Genomic DNA, 18,976 nt, shown 5'->3' with positions numbered 1-18,976 from the left:
TTAAGGTAGTTGGGTTGTCTGACTGTAAAAGCATAAAGTTTAAAAACTGGATTTGCACACACAATTTATTTGGTTTAGCTTGGACTTGCAGGTTATTGTACCAATGCCAGATAGTCTGGTACCAAAGGGGCAGCTCCCTGGAAGATATCAAGGTGTATGTAAGTAGATGAAAGCATTCGAGTGTGGAGGGCATCAGTCAGCTGGGGGAAATCGGGGGGGGGTAGGTGGTGTAAGCAAGCTGGTCTTTAACAGTGCTAAAGCATAGTGAAGAGTTTGCAGTTAGGCAGCGCTTGCATAGAAATTTCAGCAGAACGCTGTTGTCACCTTGCTCCGTGGCCGGATTGAAGGCCCCAGCTCCCCATGTGGTAATGACCAGAGGCAAAGCTCCTGAAGCTGTGCTACAGGCTGCTGCGAGAATGCAGACAAGACTGCAGCAAATTCATCTCGAAGACTTGTGTGTGCACAGCTTGTAGATGCAGAAGCTGTAAGCTTTAGGTTTCACATGACACCTCAGCCCAAAAGACAGGCACGAGCGAGACATAGGAACAAATGAAAGTCCAGTCCACTCAGCCACCAGGCACTAGCACTGAAAGAAGAAAGTACAACCTGCACTTTAAGTGGAAAACAAGAGGCAATACTGGGTCTAATAACACAGGCTGCAGAAAAAGATCAAAGACGGAGTCGAAGTAGCCTGCTCCAATACATTGTGACCAGTCGTTTACAAGACAGTAATTCTAGGACTGTTGCAGCAAACCAAGAGGTCTCCCAGCTGCCGATGCTCACTTCTTAGACTGTCCCCACCCCAGCACGCACACGCACCAGACAAAGAATCCTAGGGGAGAGGATGTGGTGTAACGGCCTGAGCTGCTGACTATGGAGCTGGGGAATCAGATTTGAGTCTCAGTGTTGGCTCAACATCCTGTGATTGTGGGCAAATCTCCCTGTGCCTACCAAAAATGAATGTGCCTTTGTGTAATGTAACCAGTGCTCATATGAAGTGCTCCAATACCTTCAGGTCAGGTTAGCGCTATGTAGAACTGCAAAAAAAACCCAAAAAATCCCCCTCCAGCTTGCAGCTTTTGTTGATTGCATACACCACAAGGAAACAGCGAGATGCCTCTAAAAACAAGGAAGAGGAAGAAACAACATACCACCTAGGAGCGCGAAGTGGAGAGGCAAAAGAAAAAAGTAGTGCACTGACAATAAAGTATATGGCCGCTCATTCAATAATCCAGGTACCAGGGTCAGTCTTCAAGGTGGAAACAAAACAGCCTCACGGCGGGACAAACGTAAAGCTTTTACTTAAGAAACCAAAAGAATTTTGAAAGGCAGACCAAGGAATGAATGAAAGTGATGGGGGTGTGATGGGCGTGGTGAAAGGCCACAGATGTAGATTACAACATGTTCAGAAACAGCACATGCGCACTGCCTACGCTCGACTTAACAATAACAGGGTTGCCTTTGGTTCCCAGTCCATCCCTGTATCTTTATCTTCCCACTCCCCTTACTTCCATCTGTGAGTTTGCACCACTGCGTTTGCTTCACATAGTTGAAAATAAGCAACAGTAGTCCACACAATTTCTATGGGATCACATGCATCACCAATTGTTATTGTATTTTGTGACATAGAGCAACTCTGTGCATGTTGTAGACCATTTCCATTCTTTGATAAGAATATCCCTTTTACCCAACTTTACTCATGCTCTAAAGGTGTCACTCCACTTACTTTATAACATGTTCATCTTTTTAACTAATTCGGTATGGAGCTTTACATTCTTTATATGACTTCTGTATTGCTGATGGGATGCACATTTCCTCTGGCAGTGTTTGCTTCTTAGGCCCAACTATCAAGTCTGAACAAATGACTAATTACTGAAGTTAGGTTAGTCTGATTGCTTGTAGCTCTGCCAAGTGTCACGCATCAGAAGTCAGAGTAATGCAAATTGAACGATTTACCCCCATCATCGCATTAAGGTAAGTTATCACCATTTAAGTTGCTCTGTATAATCTCAGAATGATCGCTGGGGCTTTTCAAGCAAGCTGGAGCAAATCCATTCACGCGTTAACTTTCCTCCCCTGACTACGGTATCATTTAGCTCCCGTGTACAGGGGCGAGAACGAGTGGAAATCCTGGTGATCTGCTTTCAAACGTCGATGTTTCGTGGCTCTCTGATTCAAGCAGCTCACTTCTGCAGATTCAGCCGGGTAAATAAAATACGAGCAGGTGGAATACACTCATAGTAGTCTGCCTCATTGAAAAAACAAACAAACATTGTCAGTGTTTTATTGACTCCTGAGGAACCTAGGTGCTCTGATGCTCCTCTCTGTCTTCATTGTATTTTCCGATGGTGGGAGTAACAAGGGAAAAACGTCTCACCTGGTGTACATAAGCATGTGGACTTTATTTTTATCAGTCCAGGTAAATCGCACTCACGAACAGCTGTAATTGGGCAGCACATGAAAGCTGAGCGGGATCAAATCAAACATTTGAGCTCACGAGTGACGCTGTACACGGTAAACTGCCGAGTTGACTGACATCTAATAACGTACCAAGTTTTAAGAGTATTGAAGCTTTGACATGGATGCCTCCTGTTTGACACCATTCCTGTTCACAATTTTCAAACCAGTGTCTCTTTCTATGTTAGAGCATTTAAAGTCAAAACTCGAATTGCAAAAGTGAAACTACAAGTCCCAGAATGCAGAGTGACTTTGTTTAAATACCCCCAAAACAGGCCTAAGGATGCAGACCTACATGTACCACACCGCAAAAGAGAAAGGGCAACTAGACACACAAGGATTTCTTGACACATTGGTGTCACATTATCCTTGGCCTTTAATTAACAAATAGATATATTTATGTTCCATTACTGGTAGATCGCCCAAAACCTGAATGTACAACAGTATTGGTTATTTTAGGTTTTTGATTTCCAAACTTAGGTTTCCCTCTTAAGTGTGACAAGGTTGTCAGTGACATATAACATATAGCAGGTGATGGGAAGAATGTTTGAAAATAATCTAACCACTGCCAATGACTCAAGGTGGCATTCAACTCATCTTTCTTTGCTCACTATCCGACCTGAGAGTACACCCAGCCATTTGCAAATCAGCCTTGATTCTGTTCTCATAGGAACAGTCTTGATTGAACTGCCAAGCGAGGTCCTCTGTAACCTAGATCACAAGCATCTCAGGACCGGTTTCGGCCTATTTGAGCCTCTTCGGTCGGTAGCAGCTTGGTTTCAGAGGCACACTGAGAACAGTAACTGAGTCTGGGCATATCTTTGGTTGCGTAGGGCATTATATCAAACACTCAAAAGGTGACAGAATGAATGCTTGCAAATAGTCTAAATAGTCAGAAACCCCAGTGCATGCAGGGTCTAGGGTCCTGTGGGTAACAGTACAATGCAGAAGCTTTTAATAGGCTGCTGGTAAAGGCAGGCCACATTCTGGAAATTGTTCCTGGCAAGGGAGGCCTGATGTGATCACAGGCCACAGTTTAGGTATGAGGTATACAAACTGTGGGGGGCCCTCCTAGGGCCCTGAGGCTGTATTCTCATGGTGGGGTGGGGGCGCAGATACCTCTGCCTTTACTTGTAAATTAAAATGACCTTAAAGTGCGTCTCTAGTGCATTGCCAGGCTGACTTAATTTCCACGCAGAAGATGAAGTATAAAGAATAAATTGCTGGGACTGTAATACATAGGGCCAAATGTAGGAAGCCGTTTGCATGGTGCATGCGACTCGCAAATAGGAAGGGGTGTTCCCTTCCTATTTGCGACTCGCATCGCAATGCAGAATTGCTTTGTGACCGCGAATGCGGTCGCAAAGCAATACGCAGTTACCACCAGTGTCACACTGGTGGAAACTCATTTGCAAAAGGGAAGGGGTCCGTATGGGACCCCTTCCCCTTTGTGAATGTGGGCAAAAAGGTTTTTTCAGAGCAGGCAGTGGTCCAATGGACCACTGCCTACACTGAAAAAACGAAACCAAATGGTTTCGTTATTTTTTTTATTTTGCAACTCCTTTTCCTTTAAGGAAAACGGGCTGCAAAATTAAATAAAAAAACTGCTTTATAGAAAAAGCAGTCACAGACATGGAGGTCTGCTGACTTCAGCAGGCCACCATCCCTGTGAGTGCAGGGACTCGCTATGGGGTCGCAAAATGTGACCCACCTCATTAATATTAATGAGGTGGGTCTTTGCGACCCAATAGCGAGTCCCAGACGGTGTCTGAGACACTGTTCTGCATCCGAATTTGCAATTCGGAAATTGCGAGTCGCACCGACTCGCAATTTCCGAACCGCAAATTCGGACCTTGCTACATCTGGCCAATAGTGCCTTACAGTGAGGGTCAGTGAGAGTGGAGACGGGCTAAAGAGGTGGGTAAAAAGAAGAAATATTTTACATTGTGTTCTTGTTTTCACCATCAGTTAACCGCATTTGACATAACAGGTAAACACCTTAAATGAAAAATAAATTTAATTTTAACGAGTGGATGGGAAATGCACTGTTTTAAGTTATGAAAGCTTAGCTGATTATTGTGAAACTACAGATGTTTCTGTGTGCTATGAGAGTCGCAAAATTAAATCCTGATTGGTGCATTGAGGAATAGTTACTTATTTATAGTACTCTGAGGTCTGCGCCTATGACAAAAAGAACTATGAATGTTATTTTTTTAACATCATATTACACAGTATAAAATAGGCTTCTGCAAAATGTAGTGTTTAAGATGAAACAAGTGCTATAAAATATATGCCTTTGTAATAAGTAAGCATACTGTATCTAGTGCAAGCATTTTAAGTGTCAATTAAAAGGACATGCTACATAACTTTACTAATACCACCATTATATTACCTCTCAAAAAGAATAAATATTCTCATCATGACGCCTTAAGTGACTCTTTTAATTATGGTCTATACCTGCTCCAAAGCAGCCTTTATATTTGGTGATTAACCAGTTATGCACATTTACATTTCTTTCAGGTAGCAGGCACCCTGGCGAGAAGGCGTTTTCTTCTTTAACTTGTTATCCCTTTCTGTGCTTCACATGTCAGAAACCATTCTACCCTGCCCTACTACGAAGAGGGATATGGGGCCCATGTCGCTTGGTACTAATAGGGACCAGGTCACTCTTGCTGCATATGAAATAAGGCTCATGAAAGCGGCTGAGGGGGCTAGACGTGTCTTTTATTACCACTAAAGGACTGATTTAGAGTTTGGTGGAGGGGGTTACTCCATAACAGATCCCATCCGCTGTATTATAATTCCATTATAACCTATGGAAATTGTAATACAATGGACTGGATATGGGTCACGTTTGTGAGGGAGTAACCCCTATTCCAAACTCTAAATCAGGCCCTACGTCGCAGAAAGCCTGCTTTGGACATATCATTGATGGCCTTGGGGAATGGGCAGAGCTGTTGCTGCATGTTTACCCATTTTTTTACTGTCCTTCCTTTCATGGGTTAGGTGGCTGGTGCATACTTGCTGTGCCAGAGTTGTTTTGGGCCTCAGAGCAGTGGCCCAAGTAAGGTTAAAATTGAAGCAAAAGAGATACCTTAGTTTGGCCATCAGAGAGATGAGATGGAGAAGGATACTGTGCAATGGGAGCTGATCTTAACAAAGAAGATAGGAGAAAATCTGCTTTGCAAGGCAGTAACTATCATTAGTAAAGCAGGTGAAGTGGCACTGAGGCCCAAGGAACCGAGGGGCCCACTGCATTTCAATTATGAATGTCTTACTTTAAAAAGAAGGCATGGGTGCTCATTTTCCTTGCTAGCATTATGATAGGGGGAGGGGTGCAGAATGCAGGTGCTCATTCTTTTTTTTTTTTAAGGGACAGACAGCCTCTTTCAAGATTGAAGTGATGGTCCAACACGGTATGGAAGGGGTGAAAGAAGAAGAGGAGAAAGCCCCCATCTCAGTGCCACAGCAATCACCAGAGACACAGCTATCCCTAGAGAAGCAGTTGTATGGGGGATCAGGAGTGTAAGGGACTCACAGCACCCCAATTATAGGGAGTAGAGTTTTTAGTCAATTCTATTTTTATTTGGTGCATTTGCTCTTTCATAAGTCTTATATTTAGTGTGGATTATGAGCCACAGAAAAGCACCCCTGAAATGATCTCATAATCCCCGTCCCTGCAAGCAGATATCCCCTTCTCACACTCCCAATCTGTGCTATAAGGTTTTGCAGGGGGACCCGATTTCAAAATATTTTATTTGGGGAGTTGTGGGCACAGTGAAAAAAAGTTTGAAGACTTTTGGTCTAGGCAGTCTATGCTGCAGGAGATCAATGCTGTTAACAGCCAGTGTCTAAGCTTGCACTACATGTCAATCGAAGTGTCACATGTGAGACCTGCAGATGTCACACATTGGTGCACTGCAAACATGGAAAACATGGGAATGTCAATACAAGCAGACTGGAAACTTGGCAGCCCTGTCCTTGAGCCTTGTGATAGCTCATTCACAGCTCACCTCAAGACTGCAGAAATAGCACCACAATACCTATATTTTTTTGCACCTGTCTCCTGTTCTGGAATAACAGGAATAAAAGGTTGCCCTGCTGTTGCTCACAGTTTCCTTGTTTTGCATGTGTGACAGTGGCCTGTGCTGTAGACAATGTGGGTTTGAAGGGAAAGTGATGTGTGCATACCTTGATTGCTGCTTAGGCTGCATTTGTTCAGGAAGTAAGGCTTAGATGTCTTCTGCCAATCTATTTTTGGTGATGAAGACCTATTGTTGCTCGCTGTCTGAGCTTTATATGTCCTATGTGCTGCCAACTACCTTATGGTAAAGCTTTTATTGGCATGTGTCCTGTTTGGCTCACATGCTCCTGGCCCTGTCCATTTTCTCAATATTTTGGCAGTAAGGGCACCTCTTGCCATGGTTATAGCGGTGGTTGGACTAAAAGACCCTCTCCTGTTGATGAGAGAGCAATGGCTATGGTACCTACCTCTACCATGTCTGGGAACAACGCCTACTGCTAGACCATGGTACTCCAATCACTGTGTCCTCTTATTACTAGGCCTGTATGGAGTTCACAGAGTTCTACTCCATGGAATTCCAAAGAGACAGAGTTCATATAAAACTCAGTGGAATTCTGCAGAGGCAGAGTTCCATGAGCCGCAAAGTGACACCCTCTCCTGAATGCGCCCGATTTCGGAAGCGTTAAGGAGGTTCGGACCTTAGCACTTACGAGATCAGGCACAGTCAGGAGAGGGCCATAAGCAGAGAAAGCTGCTGTTTCAGGCCTCTTGTGCACCAGCCTGTCTCTTGTACACTGCACAGGAGACAAGGCGGTGCACAAGAGGCCTGAAGTAACGGTTTTGTTTTGCTGCCTACTGTCCTGGCATGAATTCAGGCCAGGGCTGTAGGCAGTGAAAGCTGCTGTTTCAGGCCTCTTGTGCCCCGGCCTGCCTGTGTGTACTGCACACGGGGCAGGCTGGTGCCCAAGAGACCTGGATAGGACAGTGCACAAGAGGCCTGAAACTGCAGCTTTTGCTGCCTACGGCTCTGGCCTGAATTCAGGCCAGGGCAGTAGGTAGTGAAAGCTGCCATTTCAGGCCTCCTGTGCACAAGTGTGCATGAGCAAAAAATAAACAAGAGGTCTTGCATTTACTTGAGTTGGAGCTATTGGCATTGTAAATACATAACTGGACTTTTTTGCCACATTAATTAATGAACACTGCCACATATTTTGGTCCTTTTTGCCACATAGTTCCAGTTGCTTTGCATATAAAGGGCTAGTAGGCCTAATTGAATATTTTTTCAAACAAGGCCTTTAAACTCCAACTGCATGGTTCTACCTAGTAGTGCATAAGTTATAACAAATGAAATGGAAGTTCTGAAACAATGAACAAGATTAATGTCCAGATTGTATTTCCTAATGATTGAAGTTTTCAGAATGTTAAAAGGCAAGAATCTATTTGTACATGATAATAATTGGTGTGTGTTATTTAAAATAGGAATGGGGCAATGATTAATTGATTTTGTCAAATTGCTTTAATCAACAATTGTAGAATGGTTTACATGATGAAATGAAGCAAAAAACAGGGAGAAAATGTCAGATTTATAAACGAAGTATTGTTTACCAGGTAAGTACTCCACGTTCTCAACCAATCAGTCAAGGTTTATAAAGCTCAGCTACTCATCCGTTAGGGTCTCAAGGCACTGGGGGGGGGGGGGGGTAGCGTGTACCGGAGGTAGATTAGAAAAAACATGTCTTCAGTTCCTTTGTGAAGCTGAGGAGGGAGGTGGTTTGTCTGATATGGATGGGTAGGGTGTCCCAGGTGGTGGCGGCGTGGTAGGAGGAGCGTGCTCCTGTTCTGGTTTTCCTGATGCGGGGTACCTTTGCACGAGAAAGCTGGGCTGAGCTTTGTGTCCTGTGGGGTACATGGAAGTTGAGACACTGGTTAAGGTAAGCAGGTCCTGTGTTGTGGAGGGCTTTGTGTGTGTAGGTGAGGATTTTGAACTTGATTCTTTTCTCAATGCGGAGCCACCACAGACTGTGCAGGTGTTGTAACATGTGGCAGTGTCGGTGTAGGTCGAGGATCAGTCTGGCGGTGGTGTTTTGGATGATTTGCAATTTGCGGGTGAGTTTTTTGTTGATTCCAGCATAGAGTTTGTTGCTGTAGTCTAGTCTGCTGGTGATGAGTATGTGAATGAAGGTCTTTCTATGCTCGAGGGGGATCCATTTGATGGTCTTGCATAGGAGGGGGAGGGTGCGGAAGCAGGTGGAGGTGACTGAGTTGATCTGATGGTTCATGCTGAGGTCGGGGTCCAAGATGATTCTGAGGTTGTGGGCTTGGTTGGCGGTAGTGGGTGGGTTTCCGAAGGTGGGTGGCCACCAGAAGTCACTCCATGCTTTGGGTTGAGGGCCCAGGATGAGTACCTCGGGCTTGTTTTTGTTGAGTTGAAGGCAGCTATCTCTCATCCAGTTGGTGACTGCTTTCATGCCCTTTTGGAAGTTGTGTCTGGCCTTGTCTGGTTCTTGGGAAAGAGAGAGGATGAGTTGGGTGTTGTCGGCATAGGAGATGGTGTTTTTTCCGTAGCTTCTGACGATGGTGGCTAGCCGGGCCATGTAGACGTTGAACAGCGTGGGGCTGAAGGAGGATCCTTGGGGCAATCCGCAGGTGGTGGGTGTGGGTTCTGCGAGGAAGGGGGCGAGTCTCACTCGTTGCGTTCTGCTGGAGAGGAAGGATTGGATCCAATCAAGGGCCTTGTCTCTAATGCTGGCTTTGTGGAGTTTTCTTAGGGTGTGATGGGAGACTGTATCGAACGCTGCTGAGAGGTCAAGTAGGATGAGTGCTGCCGTCTCTCCCTTGTCCAGTAGGGAGCATATGCTGTCTGTTGCGGACAGGAGAGCTGTTTCGGTGATGTGGTTTGACCTGAATCCAGATTGGGAGTTACTGAGGATGTTGTGGCTTTCTAAAAACGTGGTGAACTAATGCATTCTGAACTAATGCGATAGTTTTCTTTTTTGTTATGCCTCTATTGACACTTTAAATGTGTTTTTGAATTGGAAAACACAATCGTTGTTAACACTGCAATGTTCTCAGAGCTGTTTTCCAATAAGGAAGCTGGAATTCAAAGGAGTCTAAAATAGTTTACAACTGCTTGTGATGTTAGAAATTCATTTGTGGCTCAGCTCAGGTTTTTTATGCCCAGGAGCCAGTTTTATCCTAGTTTAAGGGGCTCAGTGTTGGGGGTTCGATATTTCCAGGGGCTGCTCTTTGTCCAGGTTGCCCTGCCCGTCAGTGCATTCAGTCGGGGATCTGTCTCATCCTCCTGTGTATTTCAACTCTCCGAGACATCCTGGCCCCTGAGTCATTCTGTTCAAAATATTATAAAAGCACTTCACTGTGCTGCATGCACAGTGCACTGAAGAATATTTCAAGGTGCACTGCGATCACTAGCAGGTCAGCTTTTGGAATGTGGGAATCTTCTGTTCTAGGCAGACCCGTTCTCTCATTCTGAATTTCTTTCCATTTTTTAGCACATACCTATGTCCCCCTGCTGCATGTATGAAGATGTGTCTGACTTTTTTTTAATTTATTTGCAAGTATATGCATGATACATTTGGGAAAGCTGCATTAATACTCCAAAATATTGTATATGAAAGTAAAATATCTCAGTGTGCTACTATAACATTGCAGAAACCTGTGAGTAGTCTGAAGGTCACGGGTTTGAATTCTCTTGGGGAGGTTTAGCATTTCATCTTTCTAATGATGATAACATGAGTACTGCTGAGTTGGGTAAGTGATACTGTTACAGGAAGCAATTTGCGTCTCAGAAGATAAAGTATTGGGTGCATGCCCATTGAAATATAACATACTCCACTATATAGCCTTGTTTTCCAAAGTGTGATAGTCTCACAGAAAATTTGATAATGGAAATTGCAATGGGTCTCGCGTTCCCTCGAGTTAGAGGTATTAGTGTTGTAAATTACTAACTGGACTTTTCTTGCTGCAGGAACTGAAAAAAAAGTAAAACAGTTGACATAAGGGAGCCAATTCAAAGCGCCGCTGTGAGAGTGAAGAGAGAGACAAAAGGAAAAAAATAAGTTTGTTCACAGTCAAAGTTATCGGCAAACGTGCAATTATCCATGTAATAGGGTCGATGGCCATGGCGGTAACAAAGCTGCCCTAAGGAGGGACAAACATAAAGCAGTTACCAACTGAAAGAAAGGATTTTAGAAAGGCAAGCCCACCACATACTGATGGGTGTGTGGTGGGTGTGGTTGAAAGCCCAGATACATACCAACACATCGGAAAAGCAGCACTTGCGAGCTGCTATGCTCGATCTAGAAATGGGGATTGACCTGAGTCCTTGTTGCCAAGGCCTGGCGATCTGCCTCCCTCTTGTCCCTGCTCCAGGGCTGACCCGGGCTGCTGGTGGTGCGAGGCCTGGAGGATCCGAGATGGTGCTGGCAGCAGATCCATGCTGCCACACCAACGTCAGTCTGGCCGAGAGTGCGCACTGCAGCCTAGTTAAGGACTACACAGCGCAAGTGCAGACTGTCTGCGCTTGTGCTGTGTGGCCCATACCTGTGAACATGTGAAAGTTTAATATTAAGCATGTCCTTACAGTGAAAATTCCCTCAAAGCAATTTTCACTGTAGATGGTTTGGGTGTTCCACAGGAAAAGGGGATGCATTATTACAAACTAGCCTTGTATCGCAGGAATTGGACTTGATAGAAAAGTAATTAAACAACGATTTTAACAGTTGATAAAATTCCAGTTCGATTGTGAAGTCTGACTTCTACTAAATATTAAAGAAAGGTAACTGTAAAAAATTGGGTTACTAGTTGAGGGGGATGAAACTCTACTCAAGCAGCAACCATATTCCTTCTGAGAGTGAGGCACAAGCAACCCCAAATTAGTTTGACACAGAGCAGTCAGGCTTAGCTTAGAGGCAATGTGTAAAGTATTTATGCAGCACTTCATCAGTAGCAAAAACAAAACACAACACAAGAAAATTCCCACATCAATTTAGAAAACTAGAGCAAATTGTAATAAATAAATCAAGACAAAGACACAAAAAATACAATCAGTAGAACCAGAGATAATCAATTTTAAACATTTAAGTGAAAATAGTGCCAAAAATTCCCAAGTGCCACTCGCTTCTTATCGTGCGAGACCTGGAGAAAGTCACAAATTCAGGGCAACCGCAATGGAGCACAGGGACCAGATTATTCCTGCTGAAAAGTTACCTTCTCAGTTCAGTGCGAAGAGTCCTGTTCATGGTGGAGGGGACCGTAAGGAGGAAGGAGCATCTCGGATGGTTATTGTTGTAGCGCGAAGAGCAGACCGTGCTTCACAAATGGTCATCGCTGTATCACAATAAGGTCCTGTTGTTGCTGCAGGTGGTCAGGCAGGAACTGCATATGGATCTGCCTGTGAGCGGTCGATGTTGAAGTGCCAAGGTTAGGGCTGATCGAACTTCGCTAAGGTGGGCAGTGCGAGCAATAAGGTTTTTGCACCAGTGGTCTCATTTGCATTCATGCAGAACCCCAAAACTGAATTCAACTCCCCTGAGGCCACACCAAGGGTCAAGGGCCTGAGGGGTGCCACACTGGGGTCAGGGGCTTACTCCAGCTGGATATGGGTGCTGGTTCAGGTGGTTGGGAACCTGTTATGTCCCTATGGCTCTGAACAGGAGGACAGCAGATTTGCCCTTGGAATCAGTCTGGGAGTTCTGGTTTCATGTCCAATCCCTCTGACACGGGCAGCAGGAAAGCAGGGTAGCAATCTTGCAAGGTAACATTCTAGCAAGGTAGTAGTCTGCAGGGCAGCAGTCCTTCAGAGTGGCACTCCTTTCAGTAGCAAATCACTCCTCCATCCTGGAAGAGTCTCCACAGGTTCAGAAGTGCACTGGAGAGTTGATGCCTGAAGTCCAATATTTATACCAGGTGCCTCATTTGAAGTGGGAAACAGTTCTAGAGGTTTCCCCTTGAAGTGCACAAGTTTCCTGCCTCCCCTGCCCTGACTCCAGACTAACTACAGGTTGTATGCAGCCCTCTGTGTGGAGGCAGGTTACAGCCTATTCAAGTGTACCTAGGGCTATGCCCAGCTCCGACCTCCCATCATGCCAGTGATCACCCATTCAGACACACCTAAGCTCCCTCTTCTGTGTGTCTGTCTAATAGGAATACACAAAGCCCAACTGTGAGCTTCACCCATTCATGTAATCTAGAGACAGGCTGAAGGCACTACATGGCTAAAGTTAGTTAAATGCAAACTTTCTAAAAGTGGCATTTTCAAATTTGTCATTTGAAATCTGACTTTACCACAAGAGAGGATTTTTCATTACAGGTCTAAAGACACCAAACTCAACTGGTTACCTGTTTCCATTTGGACGTTACAGCTTATTAAATGTAATAAGGTTACTCCAATGGTATGGTATGAGAGAGGCTGGCTATGCAGTAGTAAAAATTAATTTAAGAGTTTTCACTAGTAGGACATGTAGAACTTAAAAGTACATCCCCTACTTTTAAAAACACTGCACCCTTCCCTCTGGGCTGTTCAGGGCCTACCTAGGTGTGTCTTTAGATATATTAAAATGGAAGGTGTTAGAAACTGGGTTGTTTGTTGAGTGGCGTGTGAGCATTGGTCAAGCAGCAACCCCAATCTTTCTCAGGATAGGGCACAAGAAAACCTTAAATTAACTTGTGCTGAACACTCTGGTAGCTTAGGACAGAACAGTTAGGCTTACCTTAGAGGCAATGTGTAAAGGGAAATACACAACACAAAAAATATCCCACACGAAGTTAGAAAAATAGAACTTCCTTTGATGAATGAAATAGGTCTAAAACAACAGCCAAAGTGATGCGTCGGTTTCTGAAATGTGGTGAGGCTACATTGCAAGGGCCTGCATTGTTGCTAGGATCCCATCGATCGGGCTTGCGATCAGAAGTCCAGCATTGAGGATGCGTCACTCAGTTAGGCAATGCGTCAGTTCAAGGAGCTGCAAGGCTGCAATGCTGTGTCATCATTGAGGCTGCTGTTAACAAGAGATGCGATGGCTGGCACCGAGGATGCGTCACACAGCAGCAGTTTCGATGGCATTGTGAACTGTGGAGACGATGCAGGTTTTGCAATGGGTCCAATCCATGCTGTAGCAGAGCTGCATCAATTCAGCTTAGGGTTGCGCCTTGCATCAGAGAAGATGCGTCAGTACGCTGGATGCACAGAGGCTAACTGAGCAACTCCTGGACTAAGGTAGCACCACTTGCCAGGATAGACTCAAAGTAGGCAGTGTCTAGGTTTAGAAGCAAGTTTGTTGGAAGCTAGTTGTTTCCCTGAGGCTTCAGATCAGGAGGCCAGCAAACTAGCTCTTGTAGTCACTCTGTGATCTGGGTTAGAGAAATAAAGGTCTAATCCTCACCCAGACAAGAGGGCAGCTGGCAGCAGGTCAACATAGCAGTCCAGCTGAGTAGCAGTCCTTCCAGCAGCTCAACAGTTCTTCTTCCTTGCAGAATGTCCTCAGGTTCAGAAGTGTACTGAAGAGTTGGTGCCGGATGTCCAGTATTTAAACCCAGTTGTGCCTTTGAAGTGGGCAGAATCCTATTGAGGCAGGCCTTTGAAGTGCACAGATACCCTGCTTTCCTGGCCCTGGCTTCAGGCTAACTACAGGGGGTATCAAGCCCTTGGTATAGAGTCAGGACATAGCCTATTCAATATAAGTGGGGCTGGGCCCAGCTCCTCCATCCCACCTTTCCAGTGATCATCCAGCCACATCTAAGCTCCCTATTGTTTATGGCTCTCTAGGAGGAATACACAAAGCCCAACTTTTTACTACACCCATGTGACCCAGAGAAAGATTGCAAGCACCAAATGGCTAAGGCAGGAAAATGACTTTCTAAAAGTGGCATTTTCAAAATTGTAATCTAAAATCCAATTTCACCATGAGTTCGGATTTTTCATTACAGTTCCAAAGACAACAAATCTGAACTGGTTAACTGCTCCCATTTGGAAATTACAGCTTATTAAAGGTAACAAGGTAGGCCTTGCAGTAATGAGAACTAACTAAAGGTTTTTTTCACTACCAGGACATGTAAAACTTAAAAGTACAGGTCCAACTTTTTAAAAACATTGTGCCCTGCCCTCTGGGCTATCCAGGGCCCACCTTAGGGATGACTTACATATTCTGGGAAGGAAGGTATGCCCTGGCAAAAAAACTATCATGCCTGGTCAAAATGACAGTTTAAAACTGCACACAAAGTCTGCAATGGCAGACTTGAGACAAGTTTAAAATGCTACTTAAGCGGTTGACACAATCAGGGCTGTAGGCCCACTGATAGCATTTAATTTTCACAGCCTGGGCACAGGTAGTGTCACTAGGGACTTATGGGTAAATTAAATATGCTAATTGGGTATAAGACACACTTACCATGTTTTAAGGAGAAAGAACAAGCACTTTAGCACTAGTTAACAGTAATAACGTGTGCAGAGTCCTAAAGCCAGCACAAATGAAGTCAGCAGACAGGAGGGTGGAAGGCAACATAATAAGGGATATGTTGCACTAAAGATGCCATGTTTAACAACTGTCCCCCAGCTGAAGGTGGGGTGATCCACACAACCTCTTGGGAGTTCTCTTCACTGAGGTGGATAAACCTGCAGAGACCATCAGCATTGGTGTGGTCTGTTCCAGGACAGTGTTTTACCATAAAGTCCATTCCCTGTAGGAGATGGGCCACCTCAACTGTTTGGGAATCTCACCTCTCATCTGCATTAGATATCTGAGGGGTCTGTGGTCTGTCTGTCTGGAAATGAGCTCCAAAAAGGTAAGGTCTCAGCTACTTCAGTGCCCAGACCATTACAAAAACTTCCCACTCTATTGCACTCCAACTCTGTTCCCGGGGAAGTAACCTCTTACTGATGAAGATAACAGGTTGATCTATGTCCTCTTCATTCACATGTTAGAGCATGGCCCCTTTGCCATGATCTAAGGCGTCCATCTATACAATTAATTATTTGGAGACATCAGGGGTCTTGAGTGGGTGATGTGCATATTACCTCTTTCAGGTTGTCAAAAGCATTCTGGGGCACGCCTCTAACCAAATCACCTGTCTAGGTTGCTACTTAGAAGTCAGCTCTGTCAGAGGTGCAACAATTTCTGTCAGGGGGTGCAACAATGGTGCCCTACCCTTTGATGAATCTTCTGCAATAACCAGTGAGGCTTAAGGAGCCTGTCTGGGTCTTGGGGGATTCCCAAGTCAGAATGGTCTCAGCCTTGGCCTGGAGGGGCTGCACCTTGCCTCCTCCCACTTGGTGTCCCAAGAAGACCACCCAGCCTGCCCTATTTGGCACTGACTAGCCTTAATAGTCAGGCCTGCCCTCTGCAGAGCCTGAAGCACCTCCATGTAGTGGCACAAAAAGCCCTTCCAACTGGAGTGAGGACTGCAATGTTGTCTAAGTAGACTGCACTGAAGTTCACCAGCCAACTAGAACCTAGTTGACCACCCTCTGAAAGGTGGCATGGGCATTCCTCAACTCTAAGGGCATCACTTTGAACTGTAAGTGGTCCTCTGAGTTACAGAATGCAGACTTTTCTTTAGCCTCCTCGGTCAAGGCAATCGGCCAGTACTCAGATGTTGAGCGAAATGTGCTGAGGAACTTGGCAGCTCCCATCTGATCAATGAGCTCATCAGCTTTGGGAATGTGGTGTGAATCAGTCTTGGATGTGGTGTGAATCAGTCTTGGTGACTAGATTGAGCCCCTGGTAATCCACACAGAAGGTAATTCTGGGGTAGCACCCTGAGGAGCAGTTTTGGGGATCAATACTACTGGGCTGGACCACTGGCTGCCTGAGGGCTCAATAACTCCTAACTTCAGTATCTTGGAGACCGCCTCCTTAATGCTGGATCTCACCTGTAGATTTTACTTTTCACTGGTGTGCTGTCCTCCGTGTGAACATCATGGGTATGCTATGTAGTAAGTCCTCTGTCAAGGGAGAATAAAGAGGAAAACTTCCCCAAAAACTGGTGCCAGACTCTCTGTTGCTTTAGGGTCATTGTAGGGGAGTGGCTGACACCCTCCACTGACCCATCCTGCTCTTTGGTAGAAAGGAGGTCAGGGAGAAGTTTACCTGTATAAAGCATCTGAGACTTTCCTTTTTATGGCCAATAAAAGTAGTTGACAAGCCTGTCAATGGTCTTGTCCTGCCCCAGATGTCCAACCAGAGGAACATCCTGAGCTGGCTCCAGTATGAAGGCTCTGTAGCAGTGTGGGACCAAGAACACAAGGGTTGCACCAGACTCAGAAACCTTAGGCTCACTGTCCAGGAGTACATTCTCCCAATAGATCAGGTGATCACTAGAGGTGTTGCCAGCTACCTGGAACTGCCATTAAGAGTGGGGCACTCCATCTGTGCCTTGCAGATCTCCTCTCTGGTGAGACCCCATCCTGCTGCCAGTTGACCTGCTCACTTAGATTCCCCAGGGTAGCACTGTCCTCACCTGTAGGTTTTGGGCATCTCCGCCAAAATCAGTCTCCTCCTGCACCATGAGAGTTTCAGGAGCAGGTACCCCACACAATTTGCTCTTCCTCTTTTTGGCAGGCATCTGGCCCATTCTTCCTTCCTCCAGGTCCTCCTGACTACCCTCTCCAGTGGCCATAGAGCCTGTGGTCAAGCATACCCACTGAGGCAGCTGTAACATCTCCAAGTGTGACCTGAGCTCTACCTCCTTCCAGATGGCGTGCTACCGGGCATTGACAAGCAGACAACTCAAAGGCATTGATGGACTCACAGCTATCCCCAAGGAACCTGAGATGTCCCCTCCCCACTCAAAGGGAGCAAGAGCCACTGGGTACTGACTCTCATGGTTGTCGGCTGCAACAACTTGGTATAATGCATTAGGGACCACCTGCTCTGAGGTCACCACATGATACCTGACAGTTGTCATGCTCCGGTGTCTCTCAGTGCTTCCACTCTCTGCCCATTGATGGTGACCCACTGACTGAATTTCCTAGAATCATTAGGCAATGGAGTTCTCTGCACTATCTCTCTACACTGCCTCTGCCCCAGTAACTGGGACAATCTCCTCCCCAAGTGCTACAATAAGCAACCTCAGTGTCTGCCACCAGTGGGGGGGTGTGCCCACTTGGGCACTTGGCATCCCCCTTGAAATGCCCAACCTGTTGTCAATTATAGCATTTGTGGGGTGCCTTCTCTGAAGACTTACTATCAGGGAACCATTTCTTCTTCTGCTTAGGTGGGGATTGGGAGCCCTGAACCTTAGACTTAGTTTAGGGACCTTAAGAGAACTCCATGCTTTTATGTTTGTCTCCTTCCTCCTTCTTGTGTTGAAGACCCTGTCCAACCTTGAGGTGATCCCCCCACCCGGATACCTTCTCACGAACCCTAGTGCTGATCCAGTCATCCGCCTCCTTTGCTTACTAGGCCAACCATGATGGAGTGCAGGTTGGCTACAGGGAGCCACTTTGGCATGGTGAACAGAGTACCTTAAGTCCTTTTTTTGCGGAGTATTGCAAGGATCTTCATCGAAGATGCATCGTGCAGCTGAAGTGATGTGTTGGCCCGAGATGTGGTGAGGCTGTGATACGAGGCCTTCATCGTCCTCAAGGATCCCGGTCATAGGGTGATGTGAAGTCTGACATTGAGGATACTGTGCATAGTCGGGCAGTGACTTAGTTCAGGGGAACTGTGAGGCTGCAATGTGGAATCAGGCATCGCCATTGAGGCTGCTGTCAATGAGAGTTATGAGGGCCTGTGCTGAGGATATGTTGTGCAGTGGCAATTCCTACAGTGTTATGGGATATGGAGGGAATGGGGGATCCTTGCAATGGGTCCAATCCACGCAGCAGGGGAAATGCGTCAGTTTTGCTCAGGGTTGCACTATGCAGCAGAGTGGATGTGTCAGTTCGACTGGATCCACAGAGGCTGGCAGAGCACCTTAAGTGCACTTCCAATGGACCAAGACTGGACAGATCCACAGAAAGCAAAGTCCAGGTGCAACTGCAAGGGTTTTGGAAGCTTGTTGTGTCTTGAGGCTTCATATCTGTCGGCCAGTAAGCTAGCCCTTGGAGTCACTCTGGGTTCTGGGTTCAAGAAATTCAGGTCCAGTCCTTCTCACTCAGGCAAGATGGCAGCAGGTCAGCATAGCAGGGCAGCAGTCCTTTTGAGCAGCAGGTCAGTAGAGTTGCAGGCCTTTCAGCATCACAGCAGTCCTTCTTCCTCTTCCTGGCAGAGTATCCACAGGTCCAGAAATGTACTGAAGACTTTGGGGGTCATTATGACCTCGGCAGTCTTTTTGCAAGACCGCCGAGGGACCGCCGTGCGGAAGACCGCCTGTGCAGGCGGTTTGCCGCTCAGCGTATCATGACTGTTGGCTGCTCTCTGTCGTAATTCCGACAGAGAGCCGCCAACAGCCATACTTGCGGGTGGCGGGGAAGTGGAGGTTGCTCCACCTCCACCGCCACGCCAACAGAACACTGCCCAGTGAATCACGTCCTGTGAT

The sequence above is a fragment of the Pleurodeles waltl genome, chromosome 6 (genome assembly GCF_031143425.1).
Source record: "Pleurodeles waltl isolate 20211129_DDA chromosome 6, aPleWal1.hap1.20221129, whole genome shotgun sequence".
Lineage (NCBI taxonomy): Eukaryota > Metazoa > Chordata > Amphibia > Caudata > Salamandridae > Pleurodeles > Pleurodeles waltl.
The sequence above is the reverse complement of the archived record's forward strand: the minus strand, read 5'-3'. Positions refer to the sequence as shown.